General features: G+C 36.0%; 1 protein-coding gene across 7 annotated transcripts in view; it reads left to right on the top strand.

Moving 5' to 3' along the window:
- Window positions 1–14,526: 14,526 nt before the first annotated feature.
- PCMTD1 (protein-L-isoaspartate (D-aspartate) O-methyltransferase domain containing 1) overlaps window positions 14,527–25,434 on the top strand; it is a 40,522-nt gene continuing 29,614 nt past the window's right edge. The window contains exons 1-4 of one of the 7 annotated variants that reach the window (XM_074278195.1): window positions 14,527–14,663; window positions 16,855–16,889; window positions 17,230–17,368; window positions 17,498–17,585. The gene's annotated coding sequence lies outside the window, so the exon portion shown is untranslated. Of the gene's footprint in view, window positions 14,776–14,897; window positions 15,062–16,854; window positions 17,001–17,187; window positions 17,369–17,497; window positions 17,586–25,434 lie in introns of those variants that run through there. The other 6 variants (XM_074278175.1, XM_074278176.1, XM_074278186.1 and 3 more) reach the window with 6 other exon arrangements.

Below are 25,434 nucleotides of genomic sequence, written 5' to 3'. Positions count from 1 at the left end.
CAAGAAAATTGGATTTACACACATATATTGTATCTAGATTATATTGTAACACATGTAAAATGTATGGGATTGCCTGTCATCTAGGGGAGGGAGTAGAGGGAGGGAGGGGAAAATCTGGAAAAATGAATATAAGGGATAATGTTATAAAAAAAATTACTCATGCATATATACTGTCAAAAAATTTATAATTATAAAATTAATAAAAAAAATAATCTTGGTGCACAAGAAAAATCAAATCAAACAGGAAAAAATGGGAAAGAAAATAAAATGCAAGTAAACAACAACAACAAGACTGAAAATACTATGTAGAGATCCACACTTAGTTCCCACAGTCCTCTCTCTGGGTGTAGATGGCTCTCTTCATCACAAGATCATTGGAACTGGTCTGAATCATCTGACTGTTGAAAAGAACCATGTCCATCAGAATTGATCATCATATAATCTTCTTGTTGCTGTATACAATAATCTGGTTCTGCTCCTTTCACTTAGCATCAGTTCATGGAAGGCTCTCCAAGCCTCTCTGAAATCATCCTGTTGATCATTTCTTATAGAACAATAAATATTTCACAATTTATTCAGCCATTCTCCAACTGATGGGCATTTACTCAGGTTCCCGTTTTTTGCCATTACAAAAAGGGCTGCCACAAACACTTGGTGAATAGGGAACAGAGACCCAGAGAAATTAAGTGACTTGCACATAGCCACTATACGTTACATTGGATTTGTACTCAAGTCTTCCTGACTCCAGGTCCAGTACTTTATCCACTTTGCCAAGAACTTCAAAATTTATCCCATGAGGAACACAGACTATATTGTAGGACAATGGAAAGAGCCAGTGCTAAAGCCAGAAGAATTGAGTTAAAAACTTATTTTTGTGTGACCAAGGGCAAATCTCTTTAACTACCAAAAGTTTTATTTTCCTCATCTGTAAAATGAGAGAATTGGATTATATCTGTACTTCCATCCCTGTTTAGTGTCCATGTATTGTCTTTGACTCTATAACCATAATCCAATGCTTGGAAATTGATCCATTAGGTTATCTGAAAATTTGTAAATAAAATTTAGCAAAATACAAAAAATAACTTGGATTAATGACTTTTTAAAGACAATTAAAATAATTTAAACACTTTAATTCATCCAAAATAATGAGTTCAAAAATATGATCTATGGAGCTGGAAGGGGAAATTTCAGATCACTATTACTTGTCACCTAGCAATAACTGATACAATGTTGAAAGAGCATGGTAGATTCCCCAGATAAATGGTGCTATAAAATTATTCATTGTTGCTGTGAAGAGATAGAGAGGAGACTGGCATAGGTTTTATGGAGTATCATCACTTTGGGAGATTAGTGTCATGATGGATTTTAGGTCTTATCCTTCAATTTTAAATGTTCTGAAATTTGGTTTACTATGTGTTGGGGTAATTAGAACTTGAGGAATTGATTCACAATATGTGGGACAGCAATGCCCACAAAAACAATCAGAGACTCTCAGAGTAAGAAAAAGCAAAAAGGGATTTATTATAATCTTTCAAGAAAGGGCATCTTCCATCTAACAAGATGTTTGTCAGCAAAGAAGTGCAAAGCAAACTGCAAAACAGCAGATTAAATCCTAAACACAGCAGTCTCCACTCCCTCCCCTCCCCCAACCCAGGCTGGCCTTTTTTCCCATTGGGGGAATTCAGGCTGATATTCTAATTGCAGAAATCTACCCCAGAAAAGCAAGAATACAAGTAAAAAATAATAAAAAAAAAATTAATTTAAGTTCCCCTAGAGAACTGCAATACAAGCTGATATCCTTGGATAAGAAAATTCAAAGTCATTACCTTTAAAAGAAGTACTTCAATGCTAATCAAGAGGTGATGGGAAATAAGAGGGAACAAACACCTACAACTTTTAGCTATAGCTGGATTTGTTATTTTAAAGTCTCAAGTCACAATTAAAGTGACTTTAAGTTTAAAGTTATATTCCCATGAAAGTGTCTTCACACAGTATTTCCACATAACAATAAACAAATTTTTGAGAATCATCTAGAAATCAGATTACCATTAGCATTATATGAAAATCCTGGAAAGTAGAAAATTTACATAACAAAGAATCATAATACAAAAACAAAACAAAAGAAAAAAACAACCCTAAAACAAAACACACACAAAAAAAAAGACAGGCTCTCTATTTTCAGGGAGCTTACATTTTAACAGGGGAAAGTAATACTAAAGGGGAGCTGAAAAGAGGAAAGATTTCTTCATGGGGACAGAAAGAATAGCACTGATACTGATACTGAGTAGAGCTGGAAGAGAAAAAAGCTTGATGTCCTTAAGTCTCTCCTTGCCTAGAGTCGAACCGAAGCTAGGGCTGGAAATTGGATTTTAACTCTTCATGGCTCCAGGCCCAGCAATCTATCTATCTATATCAACTCTGAAGTCGGGAGGACCTGAGTTCAAATTTGTCCTCAGACACTTAACACTTCTAGCAGTGGTGACCTTAGGCAAGTTACTTAACCCCAATTGTCTCAGGAGGAAAAAAAAAGCAGGTAATTAGTACAGTAGATGGAGCATCAACCCTGAAGTCAGGAGGATCTGATCTTTTCAAAGACCTTTTACCACTATTTTTTTCCCCTGCATTTTTAGTATTTCTATCACGTAACTATTGTGGTTGGTTGGTTTGTATGATTAAAGCATATCTTACATACAAGGGTCTTTAGTTTTTGCTGGCTGGCTCCAGGTTTAGGCTTTTTTTTTCTTTTTTTCTCTCTCTTTTTTTTTTTTTTAGCTGAGGCAATTGGGGTTGAGTGACTTGCCCAGGATCACACAGCTAGGAAGTGTTAAGTATCTGAGACTTGAATTGAACAGCAATCTATCTATCTACACCTAGCTAAGTGCCTTCCATAGAATGAATGAGGAGGCAGTTTAGGCATAGGTGAAAAAGTCCAGAAAGTGAAGATTTGATCCTGAAGAGAATTAAGGATGGCCCTGGCATTTTCTCAAATTGAGTTTCAGTCAGTCAGTAAATATCTATTAAGGGCCTACTATATACTAAGCACTGTTCTAAGAATTGGGGATAAGATACAAAGAAAGGCAAAAGTGAGTTGATGCCCTGAAGGAGCTATCTAATGGGGGGAGCAAACATGCAAACAACTTGTGTTGTACAGATAAGCACTGTATAGGATAAATAGGAAATAATCAACAAAGGGAAGGCATCAGAATTAAGACTGGGAAATTCTTCCTGTCAGCCAGGAATACCATTGGAAAGAGAAGTATGGATGTGGAGAGATTTTATTGCTAGTGTACAAAACATTCAATGGACAAAATATCCTAATAAGGACATTCCTCCCTGCCTGCCACTGCCACTAAGGATCTTAATATGGTCTCTGGTTGTGAAATGTAGTAACCCTCATGTAGTAGTTTGCCATTTCCTTCTCCATCTCATTTTACAGATAAAGAAACTGTGGCAAATAGGGGTAAGTTACTTGTTCAGGGTCACATATCCAGTAAGTATCTGAGGCCACATTTGAACTCAGATCTTCCTGATGCCATGCCTGGCATTCTATCCAATGCATCGTCTTGCTGTTCTGACTCTTGATACTCCTCAGCAACCAGTACTGCTCAGAACTTTACTAATTTCATTCTGGGATGAAATGATATCATAAAAAAGCAACGTTATTGCCATTTGCTATCCTAAGCATTGAGGTACTATAAATGCCAAAGTGAAGAAATCCTGGCCCTCCCTTCTAAACTATCTTTTTTTGTACCTTTTTGTACATATTTGTTCTTATTAACTTCACGTTTGTTATATATATATGTGCATTTTCCTCTTCCATTGGAATGTAAACTCTATGTATATACCTGTACCCCAGCACCTCACATAGTGCCCCTATTTGCCTTAATCCACTGTGTAATTTCATAAAAACTGAGGCAAGATAGAGATTAGAGAGTATTTAATATTTTATTTGAAAGGGAGAGATTTACTGGGACCAAATAGATCCATGGTTTAATCCCAGGGCTGAATGAAACTATCGTGTTTTTTTCAAGAATCCAGCAAACAATGTGAGTTCTCAATGACATATATACACTCCTGGCTCAGACACAGGTGGTAGACCGAAGCAGGGTGCTAAGACCGGGAACAGGACTCTGACAGGGTGGAGGGAGCCACTGGAGATGGGCATGACATAATGGGGGGAAGCACCCCTCAGATGGGGAGAAGCATTTTGATAAGGTAGTATCTGATAACTTGGGATGGGGAGAGGCATTCTGATATTCTAAAATATAACATCTTTTATCCTGATCAAATGTTCTGATGATTAAGAGGGAGGGTTGGTTTTGCAGGATTGAGCAGAACAATTAGAAACCGAGGCAGCACAATTTAGGGAAATTGAGTCAGGATAATTAGGGAAACTGAGTCAGTATAATAAAAGAGAACTGGGGCACAACTGGAGGAAGAATTGGCAAACCACTTCAATATCTTTGTTAAGTAAATTGGCATGCTATGGTCATAAAGAGTCTGGGGAAGGGCAGCTAGATGGTGTAAGGGATAGCTAGAAAGAATAGTGGATAGAGTGCTGGCCCTGAAGTTAGGGGGACCTAAATTCAAATCCGGTCTCAAACATTTAATCCTGAGCTAGTCACAATCCCAATTGCCTCAGGGAAAAAAAAAAGCTGGGGGGTGGAGTAGAGGTGGGGAGGGTAGTGAAGATTAATTCTTCCTCTGTAGAAGTGGGTGTATAGACGATCTACTCTACATTGACAAAGTTGATTTTATTGCTATTGTTTAGAATACTATTATTTAGTAAAAGGGAAAGAGTGTTTAGGGAGTAAACCCACAATAATAGGTGTGGCAGAAAGGAGAAGGATACTGAATATCTAAGAATTGAGGGTGGTTTATCTTCTGAATTTGGTCACAAGAGGTTCTGTTTAGAAGGTGGAACTTCAGAACTGGATGCCTGGAAAATCTTGGCTAGAGATGAAGAGTATTTTGAATGAGATAAAACAAGCTGAAGCACTTCACAAATTCACAGTAAAAAGGTAAACTAATTCATTTAAATTTAAATGTATCCATCTAGAATACTCCTGATGAATCACAAAAACTAGTAAAACTCTTAGTATTAAGAACTGTGCTTGATTGGGCTTACCAGTTATTATATTTATTGGATACCCTTCTGGAAAAAAGGATTATAGTATAAATCCAGAGAAAGAAGTTCAGAGATGATCTAGTCTAATTCTCTCATTTTCACAAATGAGAAAACTAAAACTCTTGGTAGTTAAAAGATTTGCCCTTAGTCACACAAAGCAAAGTTTTTAACTCAATTCCCCTGTCTCTAGCACTGGCTCTTTCCACTGACCTGCAATGCAGTCACAGCTCATCACGATTTTTTTGCTTTGTCAACAACTTTGGAAGAATATTAAGTAATTCAAAGATGGCAAACTGCTTTGGTGAATTATAAATGTTGGAATGACTGTAGCATGATACCAAAGTCAGATGGACTGATGGATGATAATAATAGGTGATAATACCTTTTTCACAGATTCAGAGTAATAGATTTGTAATTGACACAAGGCAATGGGCCTTTGCTTCTACTGTGTTAAGTGTTTTGGTGATGAGGCTTGGTTCCTGCCGCTGTGACTTAGAATTAAGATATTCTACAACTACTGTTGGAAAGGGTTGGGTTACATTCTTTCATTCCTGTTCAATTATTTTTGCTTCAGGTAGAAATATTCTTAGAATAGTATAGTTCATCAATACTGTTATAGCACCACTGTGAAAAATATATGGTTTTTGGTAATGTTTCATTCAACAACTAAGACTAAGGGGTTTTTCTTTTCCTAAATCATATTTTGAAAGACTGGTCTCATCCTACAACATCAACTGCATGGCTGTTTCTTAAAAGCCATAGGGAAATTTTTGATTAAAATGTTTTTATTTTCCCCCCCATAGGAAAAGAAAGCTGTGAGGCAAAATATCTTAGACATGGAAACCAATGAAGAGGTATCGTTTTGGTGTGGCCTATGGTCAAACAGTGTTCATCCATACAGTGATGTGGGCATGATTGCCCAAAATACTGTAGGACTTTTTTTTAAAGGCACAACTTCAGTGTATACATTTAATAGGGTTTCTGCCTTTAGTTCTGGGTTTCCCTCTAGCAAATGGAATTGCATAAGAGTTCAATTAAATAGTAAGACCTCTTAGGCTCTTTATTTTCTCTTAAACCTAGCAGGTGCTACTCTGGAAAGAGGCCACATTAAGGCATAAGCCAAATGAAGCTTTTGGTGAATTCCTAGACCAAACTAATGCTGACTTGAAAACCTCATTTTAAAATTATCTCAATATTAAAAGTTGAATAAAATTTGTGAAACTTAGTAGTAAAGGACTATCATATGGCCAATAATCTCTCTCTCTCTCTCTCTCTCTCTCTCTCTCTCTCTCTCTTCTCTCTCTCTCTCTCTCTCTCTCTCTCTCTCTCTCTCTCACACACACACACACACACACACACACACACATTGGAATAAAGTGCTTATGTTTTGATCTAAGGTTATATTTCCAATGGAAGCCCTGTATAAGTAACATGAATGAAGTTTAGCCCTAGATGGTAATATGCCCTGCAAACACCCAAACAGTTATATTTAGATCTTTTACTGCTTTACAATAATTTGCTAACAGGCTACTTTGAAGAGTTAAGTTATTGCAGGAAATAGAACTGTTGTTGCAGGGACCAGAAGATTTGTTGCAACAACTTGTCAGAGTGTAAGGAACTAGTAAGAACTGCACAATTGCAAACGATATATCTCTGGAATCTCTTTAGCAACCAAACATACATATGCGGTTATTTTCTTTTGTGTGGTTTATTTTGTACTCTCTAACTAAGCCCACAGAGTTGCTTAAAAGAGTTGAAGAAATTTCAGAAAATATTAAGCTCCTATTGAATGTAAACCACTATGCTTCATGCTAGGACAACTAGAATGTACCAGTGGTGGTAGAGAGGACATTATTTAACAAAATTAAATACATACAAATTCTGATAGCCACTAAAAATGAGGACTACATAATTTTTCAAGAGAGAGGTATCAGTAATCCCAACCAAGTGGGTAAAATCAACTAAACTTCTAGGGATGGGAAATAGAATGCTGGGGCAATGGGGTCTAAATAACTAAACGTGGCTTTTTCTTTTTAGTAAAAACACTAATAGTATTTTGGTTGAAGTGTTAGATTATTAAGGAAAATAGAATTATTCCTTCTGCCAGGCACCAAATTTTCTTCTTAGACAAATGTAAGAACCTAGAATTCTAAGAACCATATTATTACACGGTTAAGAATTACAGAATTCATATAAGGGAAATCAAGGCAAGATAGGAAAGAGGAGAAATTGAGATTGTTATTTCTTTTCAGTTTTTCTAATCCTTGGTTAGTAAAATCCATTAATTATTTACCTAATGCTATTTTCATGAGTTTATCATGGATTTGGGAAATCAAGCAATTGACTCCATGAAACTATATTGTAACAGGATACTAACAGGTGAGGCTTAAACTAGGCAGAAAGCCAGTGTTGTATGTAGCCAATGAACCAGAAGTCCAAGCCTCAGTTCCACTGTGGGATCCATGAGATAGAATAAGTATTCAAAAAGTTCAGAGACTCCAAAGACAGACTTTCTATGGATGGATATCTATTCTTTATATAACACAAAATAAAGATTTGCTTATTTTGAATCTAGAAATACTAAATCAACTTGGTAACAGTCTTGATTTAGTATCTAATTCCTGATTTCAACATAAATGTGCTATAATTCATAAACTGCTGCCCCAAATCAACTTAATGATTAAAAAGTGATATATCTTACAAAGAATACTGAATGAATGCAAAACTATTTATTAAGAACTATGTGCCAACCACTGTACAAAAATCTGAGGATACAAATAGGAAAAGGTGGAAGGAGCTCATGTTCTAATATGGGGAGATCACACATTTATCTAATCAATTTTCAAATCTAGTTAATTTTATTTTTACAACATCTAACTATCCATCCCTTTTCCATTTACACAGCCATCTTACCTGAACCACTATAATAGCCTCTTAACTGATCTCCCTGCCTTAAACCTCTCCACTTACCAATGCATCCTCAATTTCCCTGCAAAAGCACAGTTCTGATTACATCACTCCCTTACTCAATAAAATACCATTGCTTCCCTACTATTTCTAGGTCAAATATAAACTCCTCTGGCATTTAAGGCCCTTTACAACTTATTGCCAAACTATCTTTCCACCCCTATTATATATATATATTGCTCTCCTTTCTATGCAATCTGGCCCAACTTAACTTAGTTGGATAACTATTTTTCACTTAGAACACTTGATCTCCCATCTTTGCTGTGGCTGATGGGATGATATAGAATGTCATGATGTGAATGCTCTCCCTCCTTACCACTATCTCTTATATTCCTTAGTTTCCTTCCAAACTCAGCTCAAGTTCCATTGTTTGCATGAAACCTTTCTAGATACCCCAGAAGCTAATGCTTCTTTCTCATTCCTACTCAAAAAAAAAAAAAAAAAATAATAATAGTAATAGCTATTATATGTGTGTGTATATGTATGAATATATGCATAGGATGTTTCAAGATGTTAAGTATTTACAAAAATTACTTTGTTTTATCTTTGCAACAACCCTAGAGAGTAGTTACCATTATAATTTCTATTTTATAGATGAAGAAACTAAGGTAGGCAAAAATTAAGTAATTTTCCCAGAGTCACATAGTTAAAAAAAATGTCTGAAGCAGGGTTTGAACTTAGGTCTTTATTTAAGGTCCACATTTTATCCACTGTACTATCCTGCTGACTCTAAATTACCAAAATCAAATTATTTTGTATTTATTTGTTACTATTTATGCAAATATCAACTTCCTCAAAAAAAAAGAGTAGGGACTATTTTTTTTCATCTCTGTATTTCTAGTCTGTTATACTAAGGGTACTTAGTAAATTCCTTATTGATTGGTTGATGTAGTAGGACCAATATAAACTATGATCCCTCCCCCAAAGGCTATGCTAATTTTTCTTAAGACTCTATTCACATTAGCCTAATTGTTTTTACTGAAATCTTCCTGAGACTTAATTGGTTCTAGGAGCTAAAGTTCAACCCCCTAATTAAGTAACAGAGAAGGTATACATTTGCATTGGTAAATGAAATTATTCACAGGGAGGTACCTACACCAATGAAATCAATCACAGGACCAGTCCTCTAAAATCAACAATATTAAAACATGCTTATAAAGACAAATGTAATCAGTCCAGACTTTCTTAGTAACAGGAATTCATTTCCACAGTTGTTTAACCTTTACACACCACGTATTTTCTTCATAGCAAATCTCTTTAAAAATGGCTGAGATGTCATTATCCATATTCTATACAAGTAAAGGAAAGTGATTTGTTCAGGAACACACAGCTAATATATCCAATCTAGGACAGGAAACAAGTGTCAACAAACTTTCATTATATACTTACTATGTGCCAGAAGGTGTGCTATATGTTGGGATATAAAAATAAAGCAAAAACATGGTTTTTACTTGAAAGGAGCTCACCATCAGTATGGTAATAAAAACTTAAGAACTGGTTCTCCACTCCATCCTCTTACCTCCCCATGTATTTGTAATTAGTTTATAAATTTAATCTCCATTATTAACATTTTCTTAAGTCTGGCCATTTAACAAAACAATAAAGTCCAGATTTATAGCCTTTGACAATATCTGAGGGATTAAAAATGCTCACACTTAATTTTAACTATAGGCTTCAGTTTGAACTGGCTCCAGCACAGGTCTGCATAAAGAAAACATGTAAGTAACTACGTGTATAGATTATATACAGGGTGGATCATTTGTTTTACTGCAGTTTTAGGTTTTATAGTTGAAAACTATACTATGAGTTTTGGAACAACCTATATAAGTAGTATGGACTCTCAGAGGGAAGGGAATGGACATGCAAGTGCTGGGAAAAGACCTTCTGCTTCAGAAGCTGGTATTTGAACTGTCTGGAAGGAAACCAAGACAGGCAGAGTTAAGAGGAGGAGAGTCAGTTAAAAAAAAAAAAAAAAAAAAAAAGCACAAGGACACCCAGAGTAACTAGATTGTAGGGTTTCTAAAGGGGAATAAAATGTGGTAAGATTAGAAAAGTAGGTAGGGAATGCATTGTGAAGGGCTTTAATTGTAATAAGAGTATACATTTGATCTTAGAGTTATTAGGGAGCCACTGGAATTCATGGAGTAGAGATGATTGATAGGGTCTGACCTGTACTTATTTTTTCTTTCTTTCTTTTTTTTTTTTTTTTAATTAAAGCTTTTTATTCACAAAGCATATGTATGGGTATTTTTTTCCAACATTAACCCCTGTTGCAAATTTTCCCCTTCTTCCCCCATCCCCTCTCCCACCAGAAAAAGGCAGTCCAATACATGTCAAATATGTCAAAATACATGTCAGATCCAATATGTGGATACATATTAACACAGCCATCTCCTTGAGCAAGAAAAATCAGATCAAGAAGGAAGAAAAATAAAAACAGAAAAAAAGAAACAAAATGGAAGCAAATAATAACAGAGTGAGAATACTATGCTGTTTTCTACCCTCTGTTCCCATGATTCTTTCTCTGAATGTAGATAGCTTTCTTCATCACTGAACAATAGAACTAATCTGAATCATCTCATTGTTGAAGAGAGCCACATCCATCAGAATCGATTGGCTAATAGTCTTGTTGCTGCAGTGAATAATGATCTCCTAGTTCTGCTCATTTCACTCAGGATCAGTTCATGTAAGTCTCTCCAGGCCTTTCTGAAATCATCCTGTTGGTCATTTCTTACAATAACATTCCATAACATTCAAATGCCATAATTTACTCAACCATTCTCCAATTGATGGACATCCATTCATTTTCCAGTTTCTAGCCACCACAAAGAGGGCTGCCACAAACATTTTGGCACATTCAGGTCCCTTTCCCTTCTTTAGTATTTCTTTGGGATATAAGCCCAGTAGTAACACTGCTGGATCAAAGGGTATGCACAGTTTGATAACTCTTTGAGTATAATTCCAGATTGCTCTCCAGAATGGCTGGATTCATTCACAATTCCACCAACAATGTATCAGTGTCCCAGTTTTTCCACATCCTCTCCAACATTCAGCTTTATCTTTTCCTGTCATTCTAGCCAATCTGAGAGGTATGTAGTGGTGTCTCAGAGTTGTCTTGATTTGCATTTCTCTGATCAATAGGGATTTGGGGCACCTTTTCATGTGTCTATAAATAGTTTCAATTTCTTCATCTGAAAATTATTCATATCCTTTGGCCATTTATCAATTGGAGAATGGCTTGAACTATTACAAATTTGAGTCAATTCCCCATATATTTTAGAAATGAAGCCTTTATCAAATCTTTTGGATATAAAATGTTTCCCCAGTTTATTGCTTCCTTTCTAATGTTCTCTGCATTAGTTTTGTTTGTACAAAAACTTGAAAACTTAATATAATCAAAATTATTTATTTTATGATTAATAATGATCTCTAGTTCTTCTTTGGTCACAAATTCCTTCCTCCTCCACAAATCTGAGAGGTAAACTATCCTATGTTCTTCTAATTTGTTTATAGTATCATTCTTTATGTGTAGATCATGAACCCAATTCGAACTTATCTTGGTATACAGTGTTAGGTGTGAGTCTATATCTGGCATACTAGTTTCCAATTTTCCCAGTAGTTTTTGTCAAACAGTGAATTCTTATCCCAAAAGTTTTCTGACCTGTACTTTAGATAAATAATTGAATGGATTAGAGTAGAGAAAGACTTGCCTCAGGGATTCCAATTAGAAAATTATTACAATAGTCTAGGGTGAAGGTGTTGAAAACCTATAAAAAGGAGAATGAAGTTAGAAAAAACAAAATTTAACAAAAGATTTGATATATAGAGTGAATGCTAATGAGGCTGTAACAGGATGTTCAGAGAGGACTAGCACCTCAGGTGTGAAGGCTTGCTAGGCCCTTTTCAGTGCTATCCATCTATCTTCAGTGCCCATCTGTCTCCTAACTCTCACCCTGGTAACAACCTCAAACCTATGGACAAGTTGAGGAGGAGGGAAGTGTCTATCCCAACCATGTGAAGACTTTCTTGGGATTTGGAACAGAATAATTTTTGCCACGAAGATGGCTGAAGTTCTTAGCTCATGGTTAGACATTAAATACACCAAGGTGATCTGCTGCATCCTGGGCCACTGTCAGTCTTCCAATTAGACATTAATGACTCTGAAGAAAGGATGAGACATATATGACTTTTCTGAAACTTTGCCTCACTTAAATCTAATAGAATTGAGCTGTCACTCTATGATGTCATCAATCCTCTTCAAAAACAAAAAACAAAAACAAAAATAGGAGAACATCAATAAGTAGTGGTGAATTTGGGTAATTATTTTTTAATAATTTAATAATAGGAATGTTGAGAAGTGGGTAGAGTGGATGTATGTGTACAAAAGAGAAAGAAAGGAGAGAGAGAGAGAGAGAGAGAGAGAGAGAGAGAGAGAGAGAGAGAGAGAGAAGGAGAGAGAGAGAGAGAGAGAGAGAGAGAGAGAGAGAAGGAGAGAGAGAGAAGGAGAGAGAGAGGAGAGAGAGAAAGAGAGAGAGAGAGAAAGAGAGAGAGACAGAGAGAGAGAGAGAGAGAGACAGAGAGAAGGAGAGAGAGAGGAGAGAGAGAGGAGAGAGAGAGAGAGAGAGAGAGAGAGAGAGAGAGAGAGAGAGAGAGAGAGAGAGAGAGAGAGAAGGAGAGAGAGAGGAGAGAGAGAGTGAGAGAGAGAGAGAGAGAGAGAGAGAGAGAGAGAGAGAGAGAGAGAGAGAGAGAGAGAGAGTGAGAGAGAGAGAGAGAGAGAGAGAGAGAGAGAGAGGAGAGAGAGAGTTTGTGTGTGTGAATAAAATGGGTTCAGTTTGGGACTTATGGAGTCAAAAAGAATCCTGAGAGTAAAGTAGGAAGTGGAACTCCTGGAGGGACAAGAGTCTCCCTAAATGTTGATGAGTAGTACCTAGGAGAGCTGATAAAATCATGAACGAAGATAATGAGGCAGAAGAGGACCTAGGGTTGAGCCTTGGGACAACTGAGTAAGATCCAGAAAGAGCCCGAGGTCTCAAAAAAACAGGAGGGTTTGGAAAATCTAGAATATCCAGGAGCAGAGGATGATGTACAATCTCAAAGGTAACAGAAATCAAGAATGGAGACATTAAAAATTTTTATTAGGAATTATAACTTGGGTGTCAGCCCATGAACTTGATATATGCAGATATATAAATGTATTTATGACTCCACATAGATAACTTTTAAATTATTATTGTATAGAACTTTTTAGGTTTGTAGTTTTAAAAATATCTCATTTAATCCTTACTGCAGCAGGAGGTAGCAGCTGCTATTTGTATTCCCATTTCACAGAGGAAGTTAATTGAGGTAGACAAAAGGTTAAGTGACCGCAGAGGGTCACAAGTTAATGAATTTGCACATGCCTTTCTTCTGACTCCCACATTCTAGTCCTCAGTACACTGCACTATCAAGCTGATAATTTAATGGTTTTCGTTTTAATATGTTTTATACATTCTGATAAGGCATTGCTAGGAAGCCAAAGGGGCGCACGACACATAAAGGGTTAAGAAACTGTTAACATGATACACATAGATCAACCACCTCTGTGTGTATTTATCACATCGATGGAAAATTTCAGCTGTGCTGCTGAAAGTTACATTGCTTCAGGGGAAGGACTTTCTCAAACTTGACATGAAACTTCACAAAAGCACGCATGGAAAAATTTCAGTTTCGCGAATGCCGGCCGGTCTGATAGAGAAGCGGGCTCCCAGCTGCCAGGCGGGCAGCGTCCCAACCCGGGAATGGGGAGTAGGGTCCTGTGTGCCTAGTAGACAGCAGGCGCCCACTCTGACACGGCTGTATTCCTCAGGAGGATCTTTTCTGGAGCAAAAAAGACAAAGCATAAACTTTTTAGACTGGGGCGCGTGGCTCCGCTGGGAATCGGCTCCGATTTCCGTCCCGGCGCAGCCGCCCGGCCCGAGCCGAGCCTCCCCATCCTTTCCTGCTCCGGGGTTCCCGGGTCGCTTAGGAGCACGACGTAATGCGAGGAGCCTCCGGCCTCGCCTCGCCTTCCCTCCCCCTCCCGCTTCGGCACAGCTGTGCTCTCTCTGACTGGGGCAGTGGTAGGGGTATGGGGGCGGGGTCCTGCTCTCGCGGGATCTGCAAAAGACAGCCACCCTTCCCACCCCTCCACCCCGCCCCAACACAGCCCTCGCGTTATTTGGGACTGGGAGGCTGAAGCTGTGGGGGGAAGGAGGAGGAAAGGTGGGGAAGTCCGGGGGGCGTTTCGGCTACTTGTTGATCACTCGCGTCACAGTCTGGCCGATGCCCCCGGGCTCCCAGAACTCGTGCGCATGCTCAGTGCCCGGGATCGGCGGTGAGGAGGCAAGCCGGCGAGCCTGTGGAGTCCTAGACCCGACCTCCTCCCCCTCCCCCAGCGCCGGAGACCGCTTGAGGCGGCGGCGGCGGCGGTCGTTGTTGTTGTTGTGGTGCCGACGTCACGAGGGGCCCTGCCGGCGACGTGGTGGGTTGGGCCGATGTTTTGGAGCGGCTACACTACCCTTTTGGGGCAAGCTAGAGACGCCAGGGGCAGGTAAGGCTTCATTTAAAACCCCCTTCTTCCCTCACTCCTTTCAAAATAAGCAGGAATGGCGAGTTTGCTCGCTGCGATTTGAGGACCCGGACACCGGGGCCGAGCCCCTGCGGTGCGTGACCGGGAACAATTGGTGGGGAAAGCGGTGGGATGAAGTGGGGGGGCGGTGTGTAGGGATGCGGGCGGGATGGATCTGGCTCCCCTGCCCCCACCGCGGCTGCATTTTTGGTGCGCCACTCTCTGGAAGCTCGCGACCTGTCGATGCCCCTGCTGCTGCTGCTACTACAGCTGCTGCTTCTGCTGCAAGTAAACAAGCATCTGGGGCTACTGAGAACCCTGCACTTCGGGCACCCCGGTATCCCTGAAGAAGTGCGGCGGGGTGTACAAACCTGGCCCAGGTCTGGAGGGCTGAGGCGGTCTAGGCGGCGACCCTTCCCCCCTCTTCTCCCACGGCTATACGAAGGCTATTTGGGAGTAATGCAAGATTTCTTAAATAAAGTGAAAAAGAAGAAAACGTGTGTGCTGACCGGGGTGGGGGTGGGGGACGTGAGAAAAAAGTGGAGGAAAAGATGTAAAGGTTAAGCAAGGGAAAGGTACACGAAGTGTTGGTATTTTCGGCTCCCTACCCTCTCTAGTATTAACTGTGTTTAAAAAAAAAAAAAAGGCACCACAAAACTATCCAAAGCACTTGTGAGGAAATGATACATCTTTAAATTAGATATTAACCGTTTACCAAAATATTTTTAAATTGCTTTGCAAAGCCTACCGAATAAGAAACTAAAATAAATTTTTCCTCAATATTAAGGAAATAGAGTAGAAATTTTAGAAGTATTTGGCAGAATTCGGCTTATAATCATAAAAAATCTGTATATAAAGTTATAGTTTAAAAGTATTTTAATTTGTTTTATTTCTATTAATGTTAAAATGAATTTTCATTCCTTAAGCTCAGATTTGGTATTGAGGGAAAGGTAAGAAAGAATAGTAACTTTAGAAGCATACTATATTGCAAAGAAAAAAAAAGCAAAGGAGTAAAAACTTTAAGTCTGAAACAGAGTGTAATTTGTGTTTGGAAAAAGTGTAGTTCACCTTGTAGTAAACTTCAGAAAACCAGCTGATTATATCCAAGTTACTTAGAAGAACTGTTTTTGGAAATTGCATTGATTGAGACTTTATGATGGGATTAACATTTTTTGTTGAACATTTTATATAGTGTGCTAAGTACAATTTCTGCTTTGAGGACATGTTAATATGACCTTTATTTAATCTTGATAGAGGCAACATATAAATACGGTGTCAATTTTTTTTTAAAACTTAATGTTTAAAGGGAATTGTAAGGGAACTGTAAGCAGCTAGGACAGAGGTGAGATTTTAGTGGGCTTTGTGATTTACAAATAGTGACACTGATTTAATGACTTGTTTTGGTATTCTTTCAAAATACTTCAACATTTGCAAAATAAAGAATATAAATGTCAACAGACAGTCTTCTATTCCAGAACTTTGGATTTTATCATGAGTCTTTTGCATATCAACATGATTTAAAAATATAGAAAGACTAACTAGATAGACAACGTCAATAATCCTTTTATGAAGGTATTTAATGTTTGAATGGAAGGGGTCTCTGAAAATAAAGATGAAAGAAATTAGAAACATTTTGAAGGAAAAGGCTTGAGAACAGGGAAGATGTAAAAGTTGTCATTGTTTCTGCCCTGGAGAATGGAAAAAATGGAGACTTAAAGAATTGAAATAATTGAAAAGATTTGACTTCAGATTTTTTTTTTTCCCCCCCAGTTTTAGGTATAGTAAGTGCTGTGTTATTTGTGTGGTTACTTTATAGATTTTATATATATATATATATATATGTATATTGCTGTGGTTACTTTATAGCTTAAAATTTTGAATTAATCACTATGGAATTTCAGGATCAATTTAATTCAACTTTTTCATTTTAGAAATTCAGAAACTAAAAGGTTAAATGATTAGCTTTTTTTAAAAAGATAATAAAATTTTAAACCTTTTTGGAATATAACTTGATAAATAGCATCATGTAGGTAAATTATATACTTATGGACCTGTGGTTTTGTCAAATTTCATTTTCCCTCTTAAAGATGTAGGCTGTAAACTGTCTTGTTCTGATTTATTTTAATAATCCCTGGCATTAATTAAAAATTTTACTTGTGCTTTTTTGTTCTAGAATTTTCGTGATTTCATCCAGCTGGAGAACTTTCAGTAAGCAAACTCCCTCTACTGATGAAGCTCAGCAATTTATTTATAATTTATAATCTTGAAGAGTTGTCCTGGGGTACTAAGAAGTTGTGACTTGCCCTTGGTAACTTAAGTGTATGTTTAATGTAGGATTTGAATCTAGGTCTTTAATTCCAAGATGGTTGTCCTGTTGTTTCTCTAGTATGCAGATACAATTGATAAATCAACAATCATTTATTAAGTATATATCAAGTACCTACAGATACTATTCTTGATGGGAATGCAAAGTCAAAAATTCCCTGTCGGCAAGAAGCTTATATTTTATGGGATTGACAACTTGTATATATTTATGTACAAAATATAGGTGATTTTGAAGGAGGCACTCATTATTAGCAACTATGATGGGTCAAGAAAGTAAAACTAAGGGCCGCTTTGAAGAAAGTGGTGATTCTGTGAGTTGAGGGTGTACATTCCTTGTATGTGGAATAGATAAGCCTAGTAAGGTAAGTTGGAGCTATGTTGTAAAGGTCTTTATGAGCAAAAAAAGAAATTGTATTTGATTCAAATTTAATAGAGAGTTGTTGAAGTTTATTGAGTGACATGGTGAGGCCTGTGTTTTCATAATATTACAGCTATGTGGAGGAGAGATTGGAAATCTAATTGGGATTCTAATGTCTTTGGGCCAGCAGCCTGATTAGAAGAAGCACTTTAAATATTCAGGTAAAAGCTCTTATTGGTATATGTGACCTGGGGAAGAATTAAGGGGATTAAGAATATCAACAATGTTGTAAACTTGCCTAATGCCTTTTGATAAAAATAGGGAAATTTAAAAGAGATGGGAGGAAACTAGGGGAATTCTGTTTTGTACTTTTTGAGTTGGTTACCTACTTTTTTTTTTTTTTTTTTTTTTTTGCTTAGTACATGTGTGTATAAATTTTAAATGTCTTAATTTTCAATTGAAGTTGGGGATTTAACACCAAAGACTCATGTTCTATACATTTTAATTATTCGCAAAGAATAGGAACTACAAGGCAATCACAGAGAGAGACTTCCTCCTATTTGTCAAATAAGGTTATGTATTGCTCGTTGTTCAGCTTGGAAGACAAGAAGTATAGAATCAGAGACCAAAAGTGGAAGAGAGAGAAGAGGGAGAGATTAATAATTTAAGATGAAGCCCAACTGGGGCAACTACAATAGGATCTCTGAGTTTTGCTATGAAGATCTTAGAGCAAGGGACCTAGGGCAAATCTTAAGGCTGCTGTACAGAATGACAGAATCTATTAACAGACCAGAATATAATAATAATGTAATTTGGCTGTTAATGTGATTAGTCCATAGGTACATTCAGCAGATATTTTTTTTTTTTTAATTTTAAAATGTTAGGTACTTAAAAGAGCCTCACTCAGTCTTAATAGTTTTATGATGGTTGAACATTTCTCCCACTTAATAGTATTTTTCCCCCCAAATACATGTAAAGATAGTTTTTAGCATTTACTTACAAGATTTTGAGTTCCCAATCCCCCCCTCCAAAAAAAAAAACAAACAAGCAATCTAATACAGGTTATACATGTCCAGTCATATATTTTCACATTAGTAATGTTGTTAAAGAAAACTCAAAAGGGAGAAAAGTTGTTTTTCTGGATGTGGATAGTATTTTCCATCTTGATTCTCTTGGAATTATCTTAGGACATTGAATTTCTGAGAAGAGCTAAGTCCCTGCTTCTGAGTTAAGAACTCACTATGTGACAGAAACTGCTGAGAAAACTAAAAAAATCGTTATGACTAGAAACAAGGCATTCACATGTCTATATCAAGATAAGGTCAAAATAGGTACCCGATTTAGACAAAGAGTGATAATGCAAGCAAATTAGGAGGAGGAATAGTTTACATGTCAGATCCATTAAAAAGGGGGAAAAGTTATGATGAAAACAGGGGAGATAGACCCTTATGAAATGCAAAATGTATAATTTTGGTTCCATTAAATTTACGTTTTTGTACAAACCAAGCCAGTGTAATGAAGATTAGAAGGGAAGCAGGAAACTGGGAAACACTTTATAACCAGTGTTTTTGATAAAAGACCTCATTTCTAATAACTTAATGTTTCCTTTACTAACTCCCCTTCTTGCTAAACTGGAGGTGTTCTTTAAAAGTCTAGTCCTATTCCTTGTGTTCTGTTACCTTATCCATTCCTATAGCTGCAACAGTCACATACTATGTAGTTGGTATAAATCTATACCTATAGTTCTAGTATATTTCCTGAGCTATAGACCTAATGATTCCAGCTGCCGCAAAAACTCATTTGCATTTGAGGTGTCTGAATATTTCACAAATGAGTTCATCTTATTTTCTTATCAGACGTCCCTTGAGAATGATTTTCTCTTAAACTGCAGGTCTGACCGTATCACTGAGCTACTCCCTAATTTGCAGTGGCTCCTTTAGGGAAAAATATACAACCTTTAGAGTTATTCATAAATTGGCCCCAACCTGTCTTTTCAGTTTTCTTTTATTTCAGTATTTGTCTATACTCTTAAGTTCCTAACATAACTGAATATTTTTCTGTTACTCATAGATGACACATCTTACAGTTCCAAAGCCTTTACATTGACTTTCCTTCATGCCTCACCTCTGCTTCTATGACAGCCTTCTTTCTTTGGATTCAGTCCAAGTATCATCGTTTAGCTCCTATTCCCATCCCTTCTATTTTGTAAATGCTCTTTTATGTATGTGTTATCTGTATCAATAATATATAACCTTCCTGGAAACAGGAAATGTTTCTTTTTTATGTTTGTGTTCTTTGCCTTTTGAAATATAATTTTCTAAGTTAGAGCATCTTGTACTATTGTATAGTGGTGGCTGTGCTAATTGTGTAATTCTTCTTATATTGGAATTGTTTCTGAGAGAGAGAGAGAGAGAGAGAGAGAGAGAGAGAGAGAGAGAGAGAGAGAGAGAGAGAGAGAGAGAGTGTGTGTGTGTGTGTGTGTGTGTGTGTGTGTGTGTGTGTATGTATGTGTATGTATAAAATCCCCCTCCCCCCCCTTGGAAACACTGGAGTTTGACAACATGAGTTTTCATTTTGGGGTTTGTGTCAAGAAGTGAGTAGACTTTTTCCATTTCTACTTTGCCTTCTGTTCTAAGATGGGAAGTTTTATTTACTATTTCTTGAAATAGAATGTGTAGGCTCTGATTATGGTTATGTATTGAGATAGTCCAGTGATTCTGTTTTCCAGGTCAGTTGTTTTTGCTGTGATATACCTTCTTTCTTCTTGCTTTTCTTCTCAATTCTAATTTTCAGGGAATTTTTTGCTAGGGCAAGGTTTTGTACCTCTTTGTCTTGCCATTAATTCCCTCTCTAGTTGTTTCTAATATTGCTATCATTCTTTTCCAGATTTTTCTTCAAGTGCTCCATTTATTTAAAAAAAAATTTTTTTTCCTACACATTCTAACTAAGTTTGTATCCCAGGCAGTTTTTCTTCTCTCACACTTTATATTTTATAGTCATTCTCTTTTGAGTTCCTCTTGAACTTCCCTGTCTCCAATAATAGCTCTTTATGATGATATTCTTTGTTTGCTTATTCTTTCACCTTCTTTCTGATTTCATCCTTGATATTAGAACTAAGGTTTTCTCATCTTTAAAATGAACATGTTATATTAGATAGTCCCTTCCAATTCTTTCTAGCTCTGACTTTATCTCTAAGATTCCTTCCAGCTTTAAACCCTCTTATATCTTACAACATTATTTCTATGTGTAAAATATGTTATATTCAAGTTTTAGACTACCAATTTATAAATGAAGACAGGCAGGTGAGAATGATTCCTTTCACAAGGAACACTATACTTGTGCTCATGTATGATGAAATATTTCTTTGATCCTCAAGATGTAGAAGAGCGCGAATTTTTCAGGCTTACTTCCAGATCATAATGCTACGCTTTTGCTTCAGGGAAAAAAGATTTGACTTTCCTTCCATGTGTATACATCTGAATCACAGTCACAGATGACAGAAGATCCCTAAGATAAGTGTTTCAAAAAATTGATTTAAACGTGCTGTGACCAGAATATTTTTATTGTGTAACTTAAACATTATATTATTTGAAACATATGTGTATATGTATAAATATACATATATATATAAATATACATATATATATATATATGAATAAAATTAGACAATGGCCCTGATAAAATAGTTGTAATCCAGTTGGCCATATTATGCCTAGAAACTTGGTGACCATGTTTGGTTTCAATTGAATAAACATTATTTTGAAGTAGTGTAATGTAATTGAAAGAGTTATAAGAGTTGAAGCCAGGAGAAACCTGTCTGAATTATTTTTCTGTTTTTGATTTGCTTTATTGCATAATCGTCATAAATATATAGTGTTTAGTATATGCTAGGCACTGGACATAATGTTTTAACAATTATTATTTCATTTGATCCTTATAACAGTCATGAAATATAGAAACTATTCTCATTTTAGATGAGGAAATTGTTTTATAAATGTTTATTGACTGATTGGTAGTGCCAAGTGACCTGCTCAGTTACTAATGGGCAGGTGTGACAAGGAGAGATGAGTTAATGTTTTCTTGACTCTACTCCTGTCATTGTATCCATTGTGCCACTTAGCTGCTTAGTTTAGAAATGTAAATTAATTACTGGCACAAGGTTAACATGTATCCTTCCCTTTTTAGTATTTTTAGTTTTGCTTCTGAACTATTTCATCAATTTGTACCTCTTATTAGATGATATAGCTCCCTCCAGTGAAAGCAGGGCCTGTCCTTATCTAAATTTTGTATGTTTGCAAATTCTTACTGCATTGTATAAATGCTAGCTGTTGCCATATCAGTTGCTAGCTTTTGTCATTTTTCACTTATTCATCTCTTCTGTCCTAGAGACCTATTGGAGTTGAAGCCTTTAACTCTCCCTGGGATTATTTTGGCAGCCTTCTAATTAGCCAATATCTTCCACATAGCTACTAATACCCTTTACTTGAAACATAATCCTGACCAAACTCCCCTGGTCATTAATTTAGGTGATTTGTTATGTTGTACTGCCTCTTTGTCCAACAGATTTCCTCAAATTGAATATTTTCTGATATAGTTTTTGTATCCCAAACATATTCCCAATAGTATCTATTAGGTACTTAATAAATGCTTGTTGGATGATTGGAGTTATTTAGCCAGTCTGAAACTCAGTTCCCTTATTTGAAAAAGGAAGGGGTTGATCATATGGACATCTAAAGTTTCTTCCAATTTTAAATCTATGATCATGCTAGCAATGTCATTTTTAATTTAAAAGTTACTAATGGGTATGCTGATAAGAAAACATTAATGGAACAAGATTATAGAAGGTAAAAGTTTAAATGAAATATTTTTCACTTGGTTTATAACAGATATTTCTACATAAACCTCTTTAAGGGTTTTTGCACATCCTTACTAAAGGGATATATGTGTGTGTTAAAAAATACTATTTCAAAGGAAACAGATTATGGGATGGCAATATTTTGGACAATTGTGTAACTGAAACATACTTAAACCTTAAGCCATGTTTTCTATAGTAAAATCTTAAAATAGATGCATAGAGGGAAGATTAAAAAACCTTTAATGAATAATTGGTGACCTTTTATCCCTTGAGCACTTCTGTTACCAAATATTTTTAGATTTCTTATTTGTTAATGTGAACTGCCCATACACATGCTTTTCTGCATGTGTTCATGTAGATCGGCATTGTAGCTCTCCCAAATCTCATTATATCCTTACTGTTTTTGACTTTGTTATTCCTACATCCTCATTTACTCTTGGCCATATTAAGCTATACCATTCACATGTCCTGAATTCTCTTTCTAATTTTGTCTAGTCTTAAGGAGGGAACATAGAATCATAGATAAGGACCTTAGAATTAATTTTTTCTGAGCTCATTTTGATTTATAAGTGGTTACATAGTAAGTGGCAGAGCCAAGATTTAAACCCAGCAAACAAGCAGCAGCAACTAGCTTGCCTATTTTCTTTCTCCTTCCTAACCAGACCTCTGTGCTAGTGTTTACTTGGTTTTTGGAAAAGGCCAGATAACTGGCAAGTGAAGGTTTAGGCAATCAGCCTTTATATGTTCTAGTGATTTACTGGTGCTTCTCACCAAGTGTTTTTCTGGTCATTGGATTTGGCAGTTTTCACCCTTACAGTTAGTAAGAGGACCTATAAAGATGGGCAGGAAAGACAAGTCCCTTTAAGAAGTAGGGGTTTAGTGGTATTTCTTAGTGGTTAGCATAACAATAATGCTTACTCTGCTGTAATTTGGATTAAGTTGATAGCTCTTAAAATGAGATTTCAAATGTTAGCATAAAATTTTAGACTTCTGTTTTGTAGATTGTGATTCAATTAATAAAATTCAGATGTATGACTTGGTGGCTGTAAATATATTTAAATAAAATAAATATAAAATAAATTAAATATATTTAAAATTGTTAAAAAATTTTAAGAATTGCCTAGAAACTAGAAAATCTGTTGGCAATTTTGCCAATTTGCAAGGGCAGCAAGGTGGTGCAATCTAGTTTCAGATACTTAGCTCTGTGATCCTGAGCAAGTCAGTTAGCTCTGCATCAGTTTCCTGTAAAATGATCTGGAGAAAGAAATGGCTCTGGTATCTGCCAAGAAAACCCCCCAAAACGTTATGAAGAGTCAAGTGTGACTGATCTTAACTGAAAGATCTACTTATTTATTTCATCCTTGACAATGTTGGCTAAACTTTGAATTTTGTTTTTATCCTTAATTGTGATGCCTCATTTGGGTTGTTTTTAGTCAAAATTATAATGATTAATTTCTGATTAAAGGATAATCAGTCTTCAGTGAACTGATGTTTACTTATGTGATTTACCTTAAACTTGGTTAACTCTATAACACTTATTGATTACTTTGGTTTTTCATTTGTTTGATTCATATAAGGATATTGGAAGTTCATTTCTCATTGTAAAGTCAAAATTTTTTTATTCCATTTTGAGAAATTTCGTTCTTAAAGTACTCTTAGAGAATATATTGAAAGTTATAAAGACAAATCATAGTATATCATAGAATTTAAAAGAGACCTTAGAAATACATCGGCATTTTATAGAAGATGAATAAATCAAATGACTTGTCCAAGATTACAAAGAAAGTCAGAATCTAATACTAATCTCATCCTTTTTTTTCAGATTCAGATTAGATTTTTTTCTAGAGTGAATCAATTTAAAAATAATAAAATGAGCATATTCACTTTTAAATGTAGTACCTTCCTTATTTAGCATAACTGTTTTATTGATGTGAGAACCCTAATTATATTAATCAAAAATATTTCATTTTGGGCAACAAACTAGTCATTTAAGAATGAATGAGGAAATGCACTTTTAGCAAAATTGGAGGATTTTGGGTATAAAGCATCATTTATGCTGTTAGACTCAGTTGAGATGGTAAATTAGTTTTGCTGAAGTGACTTTTCTTTTTTGTTTAAGGTATGGATAAGGGGAAGAGTGACATACTTAAAAAGGTGACATAAATATAGCAATAAAATTTCAAACTAAAAAAATAAAAGCATTGTCAAATACAAAGTTGTAATAGCCATCTTTTGTTCTTTATCATAAGGTCTGTCCCACATAGAAGGAATTTAGTATATATACTTATTGAATTGAATTTGGACTTTTAAACTTCTATCATGCCTAATTGACATCTAGTAGTTTGTTGATTTTAGCAAGTCTAAGTTTAAATTCAATGTTTATTTTTGAGTTGTGTGTTTTCAGTTAAAAGACTAGAACTTGATCCTAAATTACTTATCCATGCCCACTGAGCTAATAACTATTTGTACCATTATTTGACCCAAGTTTTACAACCAGGAAACTAACACTTTTGTTTTTATGTTACCTTTGTTTCCAAGACAGTGAAGGCTTTCATTTTATAGTTCCCATTATGAGTAAATCACTGAACATTTTGCCGGCAACTCATAAAAGTACCAACAAGAAGTTTATCATTCCTTTCATATGCTGTCTGGTCCAGCTTTGCCTCATACAGTTTCCTCTGTCTTCCATTTCTGTTAGTAAACATTAAATGAATTCAATCTGGCTTCTAGCTGTATAATCCTCAGCAAATTACTTAACTGTGATTGTTTCAGTTCATCAACTGTAAAATGATCTGGAGAAGAAAATGGCAAACAACTCCAGTACCTTTACCAAGAAAATCCCCAAGAACTTCAAGAAGAAATAGACATGACTGAAAAATATCTGAAGAACAACCTATTTTGTGTTAAACATTGTTAAAATCTTGGGATTAAAAAAACAAAACAAAACAAAAAGAAAGTCTCTCTTCTCTAGTTGCCAACAGTCTAATGGGAAAGACATCATGTAAACAGCTATATTAAACAAGTTATGCATAAGACTATGATTCATCTCCTATTTGGCCATAAATTCTAACTATTCTTTGCTCTACCGATTTGCTTATGGGTATCAGCTTTTCTTTATGTATAAATCATGTGCCCATGATTTATACATGATTTTGACCTTATCTGGGTATAGGGTGTGAGATGGTGGTTTATACCTAGTTTCTGCCTTAAACTTT

This window comes from Sminthopsis crassicaudata, chromosome 1 (assembly GCF_048593235.1).
Source record: "Sminthopsis crassicaudata isolate SCR6 chromosome 1, ASM4859323v1, whole genome shotgun sequence".
NCBI classification, from domain to species: Eukaryota; Metazoa; Chordata; class Mammalia; order Dasyuromorphia; family Dasyuridae; genus Sminthopsis; species Sminthopsis crassicaudata.
The sequence above is the reverse complement of the archived record's forward strand: the minus strand, read 5'-3'. Positions and strand labels throughout refer to the sequence as shown.